We start from the raw sequence: 14780 nt of genomic DNA on the forward strand, positions 1-14780 counted from the left end.
CTTCGCATGCCGGCTGTTCAGAATGAAGCAATCAATCAGCAGCATTTTCTTCATGTGCCAATTGCACAGCTCGGGAGAGCAAGACAATCATAACAAAATCTTTGTGGGTTGGCAGTGGGCATAAACCAGGCTCAGGCAGGCTCACTTTTTCAAAACTATGAGCTGCAATTTAGCTGGTGAAGAGCTGGATCTCACCCAGGCGTGGGCTCCTACTGGCATTGGTACCAATTCGCTTCGCACATGCGCTCACTTTGCTCTGACAGTTCACTGTAAATTGTTCTGCGCATGCGCGAAAACCATGAAAAGCTAATAAAAAACATGCTGGCAACGGCAGCAGAGACCAGGGAACTGCTTCGGGGACGTGGCCAGCCTGGGTCGCTGCTGGTTCTCTGATCCAGGCCCAATTACCAGTACCGGTTCACCCGAACTGGTGCAAACCGGTAGAAATCCACTTCTGATCTCATCCCATTTTGGAAATGACCTAAACAGAGGATCTAACCCAACCAAAGAAGAAGAACCAAAGGAGGAAAGTCCTCATGGGGAGGTGGGGGGAAATTACGTGCCTATGCAGACATTGATTTTGTCAGGGATTTAACAGCACAAAATTTATTTACAAATTTAGATACTCTTTAGATGAATGTTTCTCAAATTTGGATACTTTAAGTTATGTGGACATCAACTATGAGAATTCCACCCATGTTAAAGCTGCCAGGTTTGAGAAAAAGATAATTCAATAACACATCTTGTTCACAGAATAGAGCTGGAAGGGACCTTGGAGGCCTTCTAGTCCAACCCCCTGCTCAAACAGATCATATATCATACTAGATAAGTGACTCTCTAGTCTCTTCTTAAAAACCTCCAGCACCCACAATTTCTGGTGGCAGGCTGTTCCACTGGTGAATTGCCCTCACTGTTAGGAAGTTTCTCCTTAATTCCTAGTTGCTTCTCTCCTTGATTAGTTTCCATCCATTGTTTCTTGTCCTGCCCTCTGTTGCCTTGGAGAATAATTTGACCCCTTTCTTTTCTTTGGGGCAGCCTCTCCAATACTGGAAGATTGCTATCATCTCACCCTTAATCCTTCTTTTCTCTAGGCTGGCCAAACCCAAAACCTGCAGCCATCCTTCATATGGTTTAGTCTCCAGGCCTTTGATCATCTTAGTTGCTCTTCTCTGCACTTTTCCCAAAGTCTCAGCATCTTTTTTGTAGTAGGGAGACCAAAATTCGTTGTAGTATTCCAGGTGTGGCCTTACTAGGCTTTTTGTAAACTGCAGGGATGGCTGTTTTCAGATGCAGCCTTGTTCAGCGTCTACCACTTGATCTGCTTTTTCTGCAAATCAAAATATAATCCTACACATATGGGTGATAACCATGCATTTCTTCATGTATACATTCTGCTTTACTAATTTCAGGAGAGATGTGCTCTGAATTGCAAATGACAAATGCAAAATAATTACATTCTAGTGCTGGCCTGAAGCATAATTCTTCCTCTCACTCGTTTGCAAAAAAAAAAAAAAAAGTTGGCAGAAGAAATAGGAGAGAAACGCAGAAGGAAGAAGGGGGAATACGGCGTATTTAAAGGGTCCCACAAAAGTGTTTACTCCCAAGGGGGCTTCTGAGACTGGCTGGGTGCTCATTAGAGAGGGATAATTAAAAATCAGACTCCATTCATGAACCACTTTGAAATTCCCATCTCTTTCCCCTTTTTGATCGAGGAGCCTTTCAGCTTTTTCCTTGCTAATGAACAGACTGCGGGGCGAATATGTGGATGCAAATTGGCTCCAGTGATGTTGCATCCAGCCCGTTTTGGTCAAAAAAGCAGAGATGGCACTGCAGCCGGGGAACCACGAATGGGGCTGCTGGTGCCACTTCCCATTGGGCCAGGAACAAAACAAGCAGGTTGAGCCTCTATGAAATGTATTCATAAAGTTAATCTCAGGGAAATTAACGGAAGTCTAGGGGGCTTACAGAGCTCAGATATAAAATCAGAATAGCAATAGCAATATAATTTAGATTTATATACCGCTTCACAGTGCTTTCCGGCCCTCTCTAAGTGGTTTACAGAGTCAGCCTATTTTCCCCAACAATCTGGATCCTCATTTTACCCACCTCGGAAAGACAGAAGGCTGAGTCAACCTTGAGCTGGTATAGATGGAGGAGTGGATGGATGATGGATAGATGGATAGGGAAGGGAAGGGAAGAAGGAAGGAAGGAAAATAGTTAGGTTCCACCACAAATGGGCGAATGACAAAAGCGCGCCTGACAAAACCGCGGTGACAAAACCGCGCCGACAAAACCGCGCTGACGAATGAGCGCTGAAGCGCGCCAACAGCGCGCCGACAGAAGCGCGCTGTAACCTAACCCTAAACCTAACCCTAAACCTAACCCTAAACCTAACCCTAAACCTTACCTTAACTTAAATCGCGCTTCTGTCGGCGCGCTGTTGTCGGCGCGCTTTTGACATCGCGGTTTTGTCAGGTCACGAAATAGTTATAGCTCTTAGTCTTATATACCACTTCACAATGCTTTACAGACCTCTCTAAGTGGTTTACAGAGTCAGCCTATTTTCCCCAACAATCTGGATCCTCATTTTACAAAACTTAGGACGGAAGGCTGAGTCAATCTTGAGCCTGGTGAGATTCGAACTGACAAATTGCAGTCAACCGGCAGTCAGCAGAAGGAGCCTGCAGTACTGCAGCAAATCGCGCAATCATCGAACTGGTTGTTAAACTGGGAGGATCCCAAAACTGATCTAAGTTAGTAACCTGGTTGTTAAGTGAATCTGTCTTCCCCATTGATGTTGCTTGTCAGAAGGTCGCAAAAGCGAATTAAGTCAGGGTGGGCAATTGATTTTCCAAAGGGGCCCCATGAAAAACTGGAACTGCTGCTCAGTTCACCCCTCCACTGCCGCTGGGGTGCCCTCGCCCATCCTGGGAAACTTGTGTAATAGAAAATAAATCTCAAGTACATGGAATTTTGGGTAATGATAAAATAAGATTTCAAGACAAAGTACCTTGAGCTACCCCAAATCAAGATTAGCTGGGCAAGGAATCTTTCTTCTGAGCCAGATGCAACACCTCCTGTTTTTTTTAAAAGGTTTTTTTCATTTTTAAATGGGTGTGAATATTAAAAACATGAAGAGTTTTGATACCCAACAGTAGTAATAAAATTAACAATTGTGATCACCTACATTAATCATACTCACACTTTCTAATCACATTATGCCAAACAACGTCATCTTTCAACTTCTTCTCCTTTCATTTACTGCTGATTTTAACATATCACGTAACAACATTCATCGTATTATTTCCCCCTATCTAATTTCTACCATTGTAACAATCTAAGTATACAATTAAAATGGTTGACATCATAATATTTACTCCACCTTGTGCATAATCCCTCATCATTTGGTTATTCAATACTATCTGATAACCTGGGGCTGCCCGGATATTTATTTATCAAAACCAGTGGTGGGTTCCGGATCCCGTTGCAACCAGTATGGTGCAATTGGGCCGGGCGTCCACCACATGCATGCATGCAGCTCATGCACAGCATGCAGAGCTCTCACAGTGTACTTACCACCCGCTGCTCAGTGGAGCGCCACGCAGGCACCATACACTCCGTGCACAGAAGCCCGATCAGCTGAAATACAGGTAAGGAGGGCGGGTGGGCGGACGGGTGGGCCCTCCAGAGCAGATAGATAGGTAGGTAGGTGGGTGGGTGGGTGGATGGATGGATGGATGGATGGATGGATGGATGGATGGATGGGTAGGTAGGTAGGTAGGTAGGTAGATAGATAGATAGATAGATAGATAGATAGATAGATAGATAGATAGATAGATAGATAGATAGATAGATAGATAGATAGATAGATAGATAGATAGATAGATAGATAGATAGATAGATAGATAATTTTATCTTACTCAATGCTGATAGCCCAAATAATCTTAATATTTTTATTTGAGGGTATACAATACAGATATTTTTCACCTTCTGATCAGGGGTGGGTTTCAACATTTTTTACTACCTATTCTGTGGGCATGGCCTGGCAGTCATGTGACTGGGTAGGCATGGCCAATTTGTAAAATATGGGGAAACGCACTTAACAATGCTCTTGCTTAGCAACTAAAATTTTTGGCTCAATTGTGGTCATAAGTTCTCTTTTTCTTTCTTTCTCTTTCCTTCTTTCTTTCGCTTTCTTTCTCTCTCTTTTTCTATCTTTGTCTCTCTCTCTCTTTTCTCTCTCCCTTCTTCCTTCCTCTTTCTTTCTCTCTCTCCCTCACACACACATCCCTTCCAGTTATATTTGTAGATTTAGTCTATGAACTAAAACCGATGCACAACAAATCCTATGATCATGGCCATCCGTGTCCTACAAACCAACTCACAGAGCCCCCAATTCAGCCTCTTCCCACTCTGGGGGTTAACTGAATATGGTTAGTCGTCCTGTTATCCCCTGGCCGCAGTTCCTGCCTTTTTAGCAGAGTGGCAGAGAGGACTAATTTCAAGCGGCTTTTTTTTCCTTTTGCTGAAGCCTGATTTCTCTGCTGCTCAGTGAGTGACCTGGTGGGTGTCCGAAGGAAGGCACATGCGAGCAGGCGTGGCCATTCCTGGTGTGGTGGCCAGTGAGTGAGGCTCTTCAGTCCAATTTCACCAGACTTGCCTCTGACCAGTTTTAAATTGATTTTGACAGCTTGGCTGCGCAGAAAGGCTCTAGCAACTGGCGGGCGGCACATGTGAGTTGCCGCGCCTTCTTCCAGACTCACAGACTTTGCCAGCTTGCGGGAGGCATGTGCGAGCAGGCGCAGCCATTTCCAGCCTCAGGGGCAGCTCCAGTTCATGGACCGACCTGCCTGTCAGAGCCCTGGCAATGGCGGCTTCCCAGCCACCAGCCAGTTTTATTGTGCCGGACCCGTGTGGGGAGGTTAGGGAAGATCCTAATCTCCCCTCTGTCAGTGGCAGCAGAGGTGCCTCATTTTACCCACAGGGCTCTTTGGAGTTGAGCACAGGAAAGTAGTGCTCAACCGAAGAGAGCAGCTCCCATCTCACCCTCTCCCGGTCACCCGCCAGGAAAACAGTAGCGCCCAGGAGCCATGCAGGGCAACAGGAATGACTCTGCGCTAGGCTGCCTCTTCCCCGCGTGTGGCTGGAATTTCCATTGGGCGATTCCATGCTCACATGACTTCCTCCACATGGACATGCCCAGCAGCAGCAGTGGCAGAGTGGGGAGAGCTTGCCTGGGCTCTCTGCCATCCCGAAACTGTGCCGCACTGGGGAGTTCTCCTGCGTGGATGCGCTTGACATCAGCAGTGGCAGAAGAGCATACCCTGCCTTCGGGGGCCCATTCCCCCAGCCGAAGAACCACAGCGGCACCAACGGACGGCAGGATAGTCTTTCTTTCACTGGCGGGAGAAAGAAGAAAGTGCTCCAGGAGGGCCGGCGCTTTCTGGAGCACTTTCTTCCTTCTTCCGCTGCCTGTTGGTGCTGCTGCGGTTGATTCGGCTGGGGGAACGGGCCCCCAAAGGCAGGGTGTGTTCTGCCACTGCTGCTGTCACTGCTGCCGTCAGGCAGGTCCATGCAGGAGATCTCCCCAGCGCAGTGCAGTTCCATGACGGTGAGATATTCTTTCTTTCACTGGTATGGGGGCATGGCCAGGCCGAAATCTCTTCCGGTATGGTCTGGTATGCCAGATATTCACTACCTCTCCTGGCATACCGTACCGTACCGGTAGAAACCCACCTCTGCCTCTGGTCCTTCCCTTTACATATTAATTTTAAAACATTGTAGAGACGTATACTTAACAATATTTTCCTTCTTTCTAATTCCTACCTCTATTCTAAATCTTAATAACGCAGATCACCTTCCCTGCCGTTCCAGAAGGGATGGGTGTCTTGTGGGCAGGTGTTCTACCTATTGGTGAGGCAAGTGTCTTCGCGCTCTCTCGCCCGGACAGCCTGTGCTGAGAAGACATGCCAGAAATAGCCCGGGAGGCAGATTTGTTAGCAAAAGCACAAAAGCTGTTGTTGACTAAGCACAATGTGCTGCAGGTGGGTAGTTTTGAGAGAAAGTGAAAAGAAAATGCCACACGCTTCAGAGGACCCAAGTTTTTTTTTTTTTAAGGCTCGATTGACCCAGAAAATAAACCTGCATTTTCTGAGCCACCTTTGCCCGTCTCCGGCCTCCAGGTGGATACGCTGCCCAAACCTTTCTCCTGGGTACCTTTGGATTGCTTATTCGAGTACCTTAATTAATTAATCAATTAGTTTAATAGCATGAGGTCAATTCCCAGGATCTGGCAACTTGAGCTTTGCACAATCCAGTTCCAAACTACCGCTCTAATTTTGCATCCAGGTCTTAGAAACCAAGAGCGAAAGCACATCTTGCATTTTTGGCCTCCCGCAAAATCACCGCACCGTTACTATAATAAGGCAATATTTGGGATCTGAGTTGGAGGGAACCTTGAGGTCAGCCAGTTCACTCCCTGATCAAAGCAGGAATGCAAATCCCAAGAGTTCAACCTTCCCCGGAACTATCAAGATGCCTCCCTCAGTCAGAGGTTCTCTAAGGAGGGGTAGTTTATTTTCCCAAAATTCAACCAAATTCCGCCTAATACTGTGCCTCTTCTAAATTAAATACGGAGCTGACCTGTATGGCTTCTCCGTTGCCTGAATGACCCCACCCTGATAGGACTTGCTAACGGCTCAGTCCCTCCTGAGTCCTGGGCTCTTTAGTACGTTTTGGGTTGAGGGAAAGGATCCACAGAACTGGAAGGGCAGCTAAATCGAGCTGAGAGGAAAGAAAGAGGATTGAAGATGATCCAGGCCACGTCCTGTTCTGACCCAGCTCCCCAAACATGACAAATTCTCTATAGGTGAAGCAACGATTCTTTTATTAGCAGAATAAAAAAGTTTCTCTCTCAACGCAGGCTAACAAGACTGACCAGCAGGGAGATGAATAGTTGTCTGCCACATCTATTCATCTCCACCCCCTGACTTTTATCCCCAGAGCTCGGGTGGGGCTTCGCTAACAGCAGTGGCTCTTCCATCCCAAGGATCGGCCCATAGATTTCCACTGCTCTCCTCTCCTCTGCCTTCTATGCATCTGCGTGTCAGGCACTGGACCCAGCAGTTCCTCCTCTTCCTCATCAGCCACCTCCAGACCTGGGGGCTGCTGACTCTCCATCTGAGGGCTGACAGACAGTCCAGGCTCTGCCTCTGTCTCTCTCTCTCTCTGCCAGCTCCATTCCCTCTTCCCCCTCGGAGGTCTCAGGTTGCCCTGATGCTGACCCTGACTCCCACGCCTCTTCCTCCTCCTCCTCTGATTCGGCTGCTGGAGGGGCCGGTGTCCGACAGGCCACAACATGGCTAGAAAGGTATCGGTGGGAAGAGCAGGCTGACGTGTGCAGGAGAAAGAAAAGGGCAGAAGCATGTGCAGCCTTAGAGAGGGTGGTTGCAGAAACAGGAGCATTGAGTCAAAGTCCTTGTTCTTGTTGCTCTTGTTCCCTTTGGCTGACCCTCAGATTCAGAATTTTTATGCAAATTTCATCTCTCTTCTAGCAACAAGCTGACTGCGCGACCTTCTGCGCTGGAAATAAACCAGTCCCAAATGCAATTTTATTATTCAAATGGTACTGCGCTCCTTCCAAACAGATGTGCTTGTGACATTATTGTGGTCGGACCGAGAAGCTGCAATTAAAGACCGTCCTCTCCGTTAGCTGATTCATTTCTCACTTTATTCAGGAGAATAAAGATCTTCCTGGATGCTGGAATGCTGCCAGGAGGGTCATTTGATTAAAATCATCATCATACGAAGATGCTGCACCCCTGAATTGCAGAGGCAATCCCCACCCACCCACCCAAAAATCAAACCTACTTTCTGCACTCAAAAACCGCAGCTCCTTTTCCAAAGAAACCAGTCCAAAATCATACAGGTTTGTGGTTTATGCGTGTAATGGGAACCTAGCCATTTTTCCTCGCAGGTTACAAGCTCTAACATGCCTTGTTGGGGAAGCTTAGGCTGCTTCATCTGGATCTGGCCCTACTCCATTCCTTGTGGCTGCGATAATCCAGTAACACAAGTATGACAGCCACAGAGCTCTGCTAAAAAAGCATATTTTTTTAGGGCAGAACTTGATAAGGGGACAAGGGTGCTTTCACCCAGTTCAGTGGTGGGTTGCAGGCGGTACGCTCCGGTACGGGTGTGCCAGAGCCTGCCTAGAGCACCGGATACCGTTCTGGTATGGTGCTCTGGAGGAAGAGCTCCTTACCTGTCTTTTAAGGCTTCTGCAGTTCTGCGCACGTGCATGGCGTGCACAGCCCCTGTGCGATGCTCCGCAGAGCAGCTGGAGTGTCGCGGAGGCTCACGGAGGCACTAAGATGCACGCGTGTGTTGCGCATATATGCGCGTGCACTGCGCACGTCCATGTGGACGTCACTGGGCCCGTTCCAACCGTACCGGTTGAAACGGGATCCAGAACCCATCATTGATCCAGTTGCTTGGGCCCAGACCCACAGGTGTGAAAGCCCCTTTTTCATTCTTTCCACTCCTTGGTGGAAATTAGGATTTAGCATTGCTACTCCAAAAGCAGCACTGTCATTTGGAAATTGGCCAGATCCGGTAAGGGTGGGGGGCAGAACAACCTTCCAGAACAGGGTTCGTTTGTTTTTTACTCAGAGCCAGTCCAATTATTTTCCTTTCAGCTCCGAGAGGCCAGATCCATCAGCGTAGAGTTAACCTGGCTACTTTATTGCTCTATGCCCATTGCACAGGAATCTCCCCAGAGTGGCAGTTTCCACCCATGAAATTCTAAGGCTCAAAGTTTAGTTTAGTTTATTGTCATGGCACCTTGTATAACAAAATTAAATGTCAGTGTACAATGGCAGTTCAGGTTGTGGTTGTTAAGGAATCCTGGGCAGTCATTAAGCACAACATCAGGGGGCGGCTGCTTTCCTCATTGACTTGACTTATTGGAAGCTGGCAGTGAAGATCATGAGGGGTGATGATGTGACTGTGGGAAGCTGGGACCATTGTGACTGTGTGCCGGTTGCCATGTGCCCCAGTCATTATCCCGTGACAGTGGGGACACTGCAACAGCCACAACTTCAAGGACTGGCCATAAGTCTTCTTGTTGAGCACTGTTGTAACTTTGAATGGTTGCTGAACAAGAAGTCACTAAGTGAGGACTACCTGTATAGTCCAAAGCCCTTCCCTGTCTTTCATGGTACCCCTGGTGACTACAATGGAACTAAGCCCTTGGTGGGCTCCGGAGTGCCCTGGGGTCTCTGGCCTGCTGGCAAAAACATCTCTTCATGCTTTTTGAAAGAATGTTGTGGGGTGGGGAGTGTTCCAACCTTATTATTTCTGTAAGGATGATGTTCCACATATATTTTCAATTCCTCTCATCTTAAAAAGACTGCCTGCACGACATCTTCTCTTTCTCTTACTGTCTTTCCATTTTCTCCTCCTCCTCCTTCCTACAGGAATATCAATCCATGCCTCCCCCAGAGGCCTAGCTGCCTCCTCCGGTGCTTTATGAGAACGTATAAAATTGTCTGTCATAGTCTTGTCCCATTTCATTCCGATTTGTAACAAGGCTTGCAGACGCAAGGTGCCCCATTGCCCCAAGGGTTGACCCAGGTGCGCAGCCATCTTGAATGGCAGTTGCAACTGACTTAACTTCGCTCAGCTCTTCTGTGTGTGCTCCTTCGAGAGAGGTCCCAAATACCATGTCCCCCCTCCCCGTTTCAATGGCAGCCAAAGCAGCAGCAAAGCAGAGGCTGACAGAAGGAGGATGTTGTGGCCAGCTTTTCCAAAGGCTAAATAAAGGCTTGCCGACCATAGATGCCCCTTGACCACACGTACACCATACCAGGAGTGTCCAAAGTTGGGAACACTAAGAGTTGTGGACTTCAACTCCCAGAATTCCCCAGCCAGCCATGGGGGGAATTCTGGGAGTTGAAGTCCACAAGTCTTAACTATACAAAGGCCTTCAAAGGAGGGGGGGGGTCAGACCTAGCCCTCTGGTGTTTATCTAAAGCAGGGGTCGGTAACCTTAAGCACTCAAAGAGCAATAAAGATCCTAACTGGAAGCCCTCAGTTCAATTCTGGGGCTGACTGGAAGTCTGGTTCCCCCACCATAGAGTCGCCTCCTAGTGCGGCGTCCTTTTTCCTCCACCTGTCCTAACCGAAAGCGCTATCAATTGTGGAGCTGACCAGAAAACCTGCCCCTCGCCATAAAGTCTCCTCCTGACACGCCGTGCTTTTCCCACTTGACCAGAAGCTCCTCTCAAAATTGTGGCGCCGAGCAGCCACAGGGAGCCGCAGCAGAGGGATGAAAGAGCCACATGTGGCTCCAGAGCTGTGGGTTTCTGACCCCTGACCTAAGGAGCCCAGGATCATTCCATTCGATCCCTCCTCCTGACTGGGATGGCTGGGATCTTCAACACAAGGCATCCTATACCATAATCTCTGGCTACCATTCGCCTACGTTTTGAGTGTACTGGGCAAGGTGGTGGCCCACGGCAGGAGTACCAAACCGTTTCGATGTGAAAAGGCTGACATCTAGTGGCCAAAAGGGACACTGCAAGAAGGAGACCCAAAGATGCTTTCTTCAAGAGGCAACGGAACTTTCTGGTTTTTCTCTGAAGGCGTTTCGCTTCTCATCCAAGAAGCTTCTTCAGCTCTGACTAGATGGTGGTGGGGAATGGAAGGGTTTATTTGTCCACTCCAAGGATAAAATACCCAGATACAAACTGAGCAAGCTGTGGTATACATACACAATGCAGTGAGCCACGTGCAGATCTGTACAGTGGGGAAACAAAGCAACCGCTTCATAAATGCATGGCTCAACATAGGAGAACAAGCACATCAGGACTAGATTCAGCAGCCCATCTGCATTCAAAAGACAAAGCCCACTCTTTTGAAGGCAGCAAAGTCCACATTTTGGACAGAGAGGACCGCTGGTTTGAAAGAGGGGTCACAGAGGCCACCTCTGTCCAAACTCAACAGCCCTCTCTCCACAGAGGGGGGGGGGGGAATACGACATCATGTCTCTCCAATCTCCAACATGGTCCTTTCAGCAGTTCCTAGAAGGCTCCACAGCCATTTGCACCACTCAGGTGACCCTGAGGACACAGACAAACCTCCAGGTGGTCTCAATGACCCCATCAAAGGATGCAAAAGACCAGCTGTCTGCAAGGAGGATAAATCCTCCCCATTCCCCAACATCCAGCCAGAGCTGAAGAAGCTTCTTGGATGAGCAGCGAAACGTCTTCAAAGAAAACCAGAAAGTCCAGTTGCCTCTTGAAAAAGCCTCTTTGGGACAACCCTGACCTGGAGAAGCTCCACAGATGTTTTGCAAGAAGGAGAGATGTCTGGCAGAAAAGGCAGCCAGCTCCAGGCAACCCGTGACCCTACAAATGCACGCCCGACAACAGCGCACCCAACAAAACCGCGGCGATAAAACCGCGACATCGACAGCGCACCCACAAAGGCGACAAAAGAGCGCCGACAGAAGCACGATTACGGTTAAGGTAAGGGTTAGGGTAAGGGTTAGGGTTAGGTTTAGGGTTAGGGTTAGAGTGTGCTTCTGTCGGCGTGCTGTTGTCGGCACGCTTCTGCGCTCATTTGTCGGTGCGATTTTGAACTCGTGGTTTTTTCCCAGCGGTTTTGTCAGCGCGCTTTTGTTGAGTGCGCATTTGTCGGTGAACGCAGGCAACCAGGAAAAGCTGCCTCAAGTGTTGGTGCAGGAAGGGACAGACTCCAAGCTGAAGGAAGCCCTGCTGGAGATGATGCTCCGAAAAGGAGCAAAGATTAACTGAAATGACGTAACTGAACACAGAAAATTTAATTGAGACAGCCTGCCAGCCAAGGGGACACAACAGGGGCCATTATCCAAAAACCACAAAACCTCAGGATGAGAAAGACAAGTATCCACTTCCAAAGATCCCATCAGCCTCCCTGAGTCTTTGTATTTTCTTAATGGTGAAGGGACGTGATGGCTCAGTGGCTAAGACTCTGAGCTTGTCGATCAGAAAGGTCAGCTGTTGAATCCCTAGTGTCGTGTAATGGAGTGAGCTCCCGTGACTTGTCCCAGCTTCTGCCAACCTAGCAGTTCGAAAGCAGGTAAAAAATGCAAGTAGAAAAATAGGAAACACCTTTGGTGGGAAGGGAACAGCCTTCCGTGCACCTTCAGCGTTGAGTCATGCCGGCCACATGACCATGGAGACATCTTCAGACAGCGCTGGCTCTTCGGATTTGAAACAGAGATAAGCAGCGCCCCCTAGAGTCAGGAATGACTAGCACATATGTGCGAGGGGAACCTTTACCTTTTCTTAATACAGATGCTAACCCAGAACCCATCAGTCGCTTTGAATTTTAGTCCAGGATCCTTCCTTGGCCGTTTCCTTTTCCAGAGGGAGAGGGGATAGCAGAGGCTTTTCCACAAAGACAAGTGAAACCAACTCTCCCCATCACACAATGGCATTTTGGTTACAATATTTGCTATTCTAGGATCTCTTCTCTTAAAACTATTTGGACAAATTTATTGTGCATCAACAGCTTTAAAAGACGGAAATTTTGGACGTAGAGAAGCTGCCGAAAAAAGCTTTCTGTGTTAAAAAATGCGGCCCATGAAAACAGAAAGTTACTCCTGTAGCCAATCCGTGACAGCAGGAACTTTGATTGATTTATAGCTCCTGTGTGCCTGTCTTTGAAGCTCGACAGAAATTATTTGTACTTGTGTGGAATATTTGTAGCTCAGGGCTAGAAGGTTGGTTTGTAGTTCTCAGGACTTGTTTTGTTTTTTCATTTCCATGGGTTTTATTACACACTTAGGAATCCTCTTCAGTGCTTTGATCTTGGAGAATAAATAGGTTGCTTCTGAAGAGAGCTGCGAGGCTGCTAGATTCGTCTCACTGCTTGGAACACGTTTCACTTGTGCCTAAATCTGTGTGTACTACCTCTTGCTCGGCTGCCAAGCACAATTCCTGGTGTAGCAGCAAGCGCTCACTTCAGAATCCTCTTGTCTCTGGGCTTCAAAGGCCTGGAATTAAGGCCACGGTGTATATCTGAAATTTCAGCTTGATGACACCGATTTTTCATTTCACAGACTGTTCATCTATATGCCTCCTGCCTCACTGTCTCAACTTGACTCTGGATGGTTTACAATAAGATAAAAGGATTAAAAGGATTAAAATTAATGCAAAATTAATTAAGATCCATGGTGGTGCATATGTTAGAGTGCAGTACTGCAGGCTACTTCTGCTGACTGCCTGCAATTTGGCAGTTTGAATCTGACCAGGCTCAAGGTGACCCAGCCTTCCGTCCTTCCGAGGTGAGTAAAATGAGGACCCAGATTGTTGGGGGCAAGAGGCTGACTCTGTAAACAACTTAGAGAGGGCCGGAAAGCACTGTGAAGTGGTACCTGAGTCTAAAGGCTATTGCTATTAACAATAATTAAATATGTTAAAACCAAGAGAATATGTGGTAGGAGGGATGGACCTTCAATGAACTGATTGATTCCCAATCAATCACTTTTAGTGCTGCGTATCCCATTGTGACCCCAGGCCATTGAGCAGAAGTAGGTAATAAGGCTCTTCCTCTGGAAGAACAGAGGATTTCAGCTCAGGAGGCCAGATGTTTCAGAGAGCATGGCAGATGTGTGAATTCTTAGATATAAACTGAAATATCCTCTCTTTTAAAAACTGTATCTACACTGCAGCTACTGATAGGGGCTTATACATGGGTCTGCCCTTGGAAGCTACAATTAGTCGAGGGCAGCTATGCAAGTGGCGACAGGCGTCTCCTGGTCCACCCAGGCACCTGAATCACTTTGTTGTCTTCCTACAAACTTCCAGGTTCAATTCAAGGCATTGGTGACCATCCAGAAAACCCTTCCTTGGTTAGGATCACCTCCTCGATTCACTTTCACCTTCTACTGGACTGGCCCGTCCCATAAGATCCAACAGACTGGGCAGACAGCGTCCCTTGCACAAAACACAATCTTGTGGGACCTAGGAACCTCCAAGAGAGAGAGGGGGGGGAGGGAGGGAGGGAGGGAGGGAGGGAGGGAGGGAGGGAGGGAGGGAGGGAGGGAGAGAGAGAGAGAGAGAGAGAGAGAGAGAGAGAGAGAGAGAGAGAGAGAGAGAGAGAGAGAGAGAGAGAGAGAGAGAGAGAGAGAGAGAGAGAGATTGATTTCCAATCCTGCTGGTCTTCCTTATTCTTCAACAAGTGTTCCCGTGAGTGCCAAGTCAGGACTTTTCACCTCAATGGCTCATCCAGCAGCTTGTTTTCCATCCTGCCTCAGACACCCAAGCATCCCTATCCCTATGCAGCTCACGGGTTAATACAGTACATAAATCAGAAGCCTATTTGGGGTCTTGCACTCAGGCATCCACCCAGACTTTCCTCGACAGAGAAGTCAGGCAGGTTGGTGGCTGTGAGCGCAGGTGTGGGAAGAAAAATCCAGGTCCACTTCCAAGCTGGGAATAAAAGGGAGGCTGCTTAAGAAAGAAAAGTCTGTTGATTGACGAGCAGAACCAACACACACAGTGTGCAGTTCTGGGACTGCTGACCAATTGGTTTGGTTTGCAGCTGGGCTTTTCTAAAGTTTTTGCAGCGCTTTGTAGTCTGAAGAGGGTTTTGCTTCGTGGGATTTGACTGACTTGTTTTGCAAAGGCTCGTAATGGGTCTAAAGCAACGGCTTCCTTTGGCTTAATCCTGTCAAACAGATGTAATTAATTTTATCCTGTTATCTGTTGCCTCTAGCCTGCCGTGGGAAGCCT

This window comes from Thamnophis sirtalis, unplaced genomic scaffold (assembly GCF_051295495.1).
Source record: "Thamnophis sirtalis isolate CommonGarterSnake01/CBP01778 unplaced genomic scaffold, rThaSir2_p1.2 scaffold_2, whole genome shotgun sequence".
Lineage (NCBI taxonomy): Eukaryota > Metazoa > Chordata > Lepidosauria > Squamata > Natricidae > Thamnophis > Thamnophis sirtalis.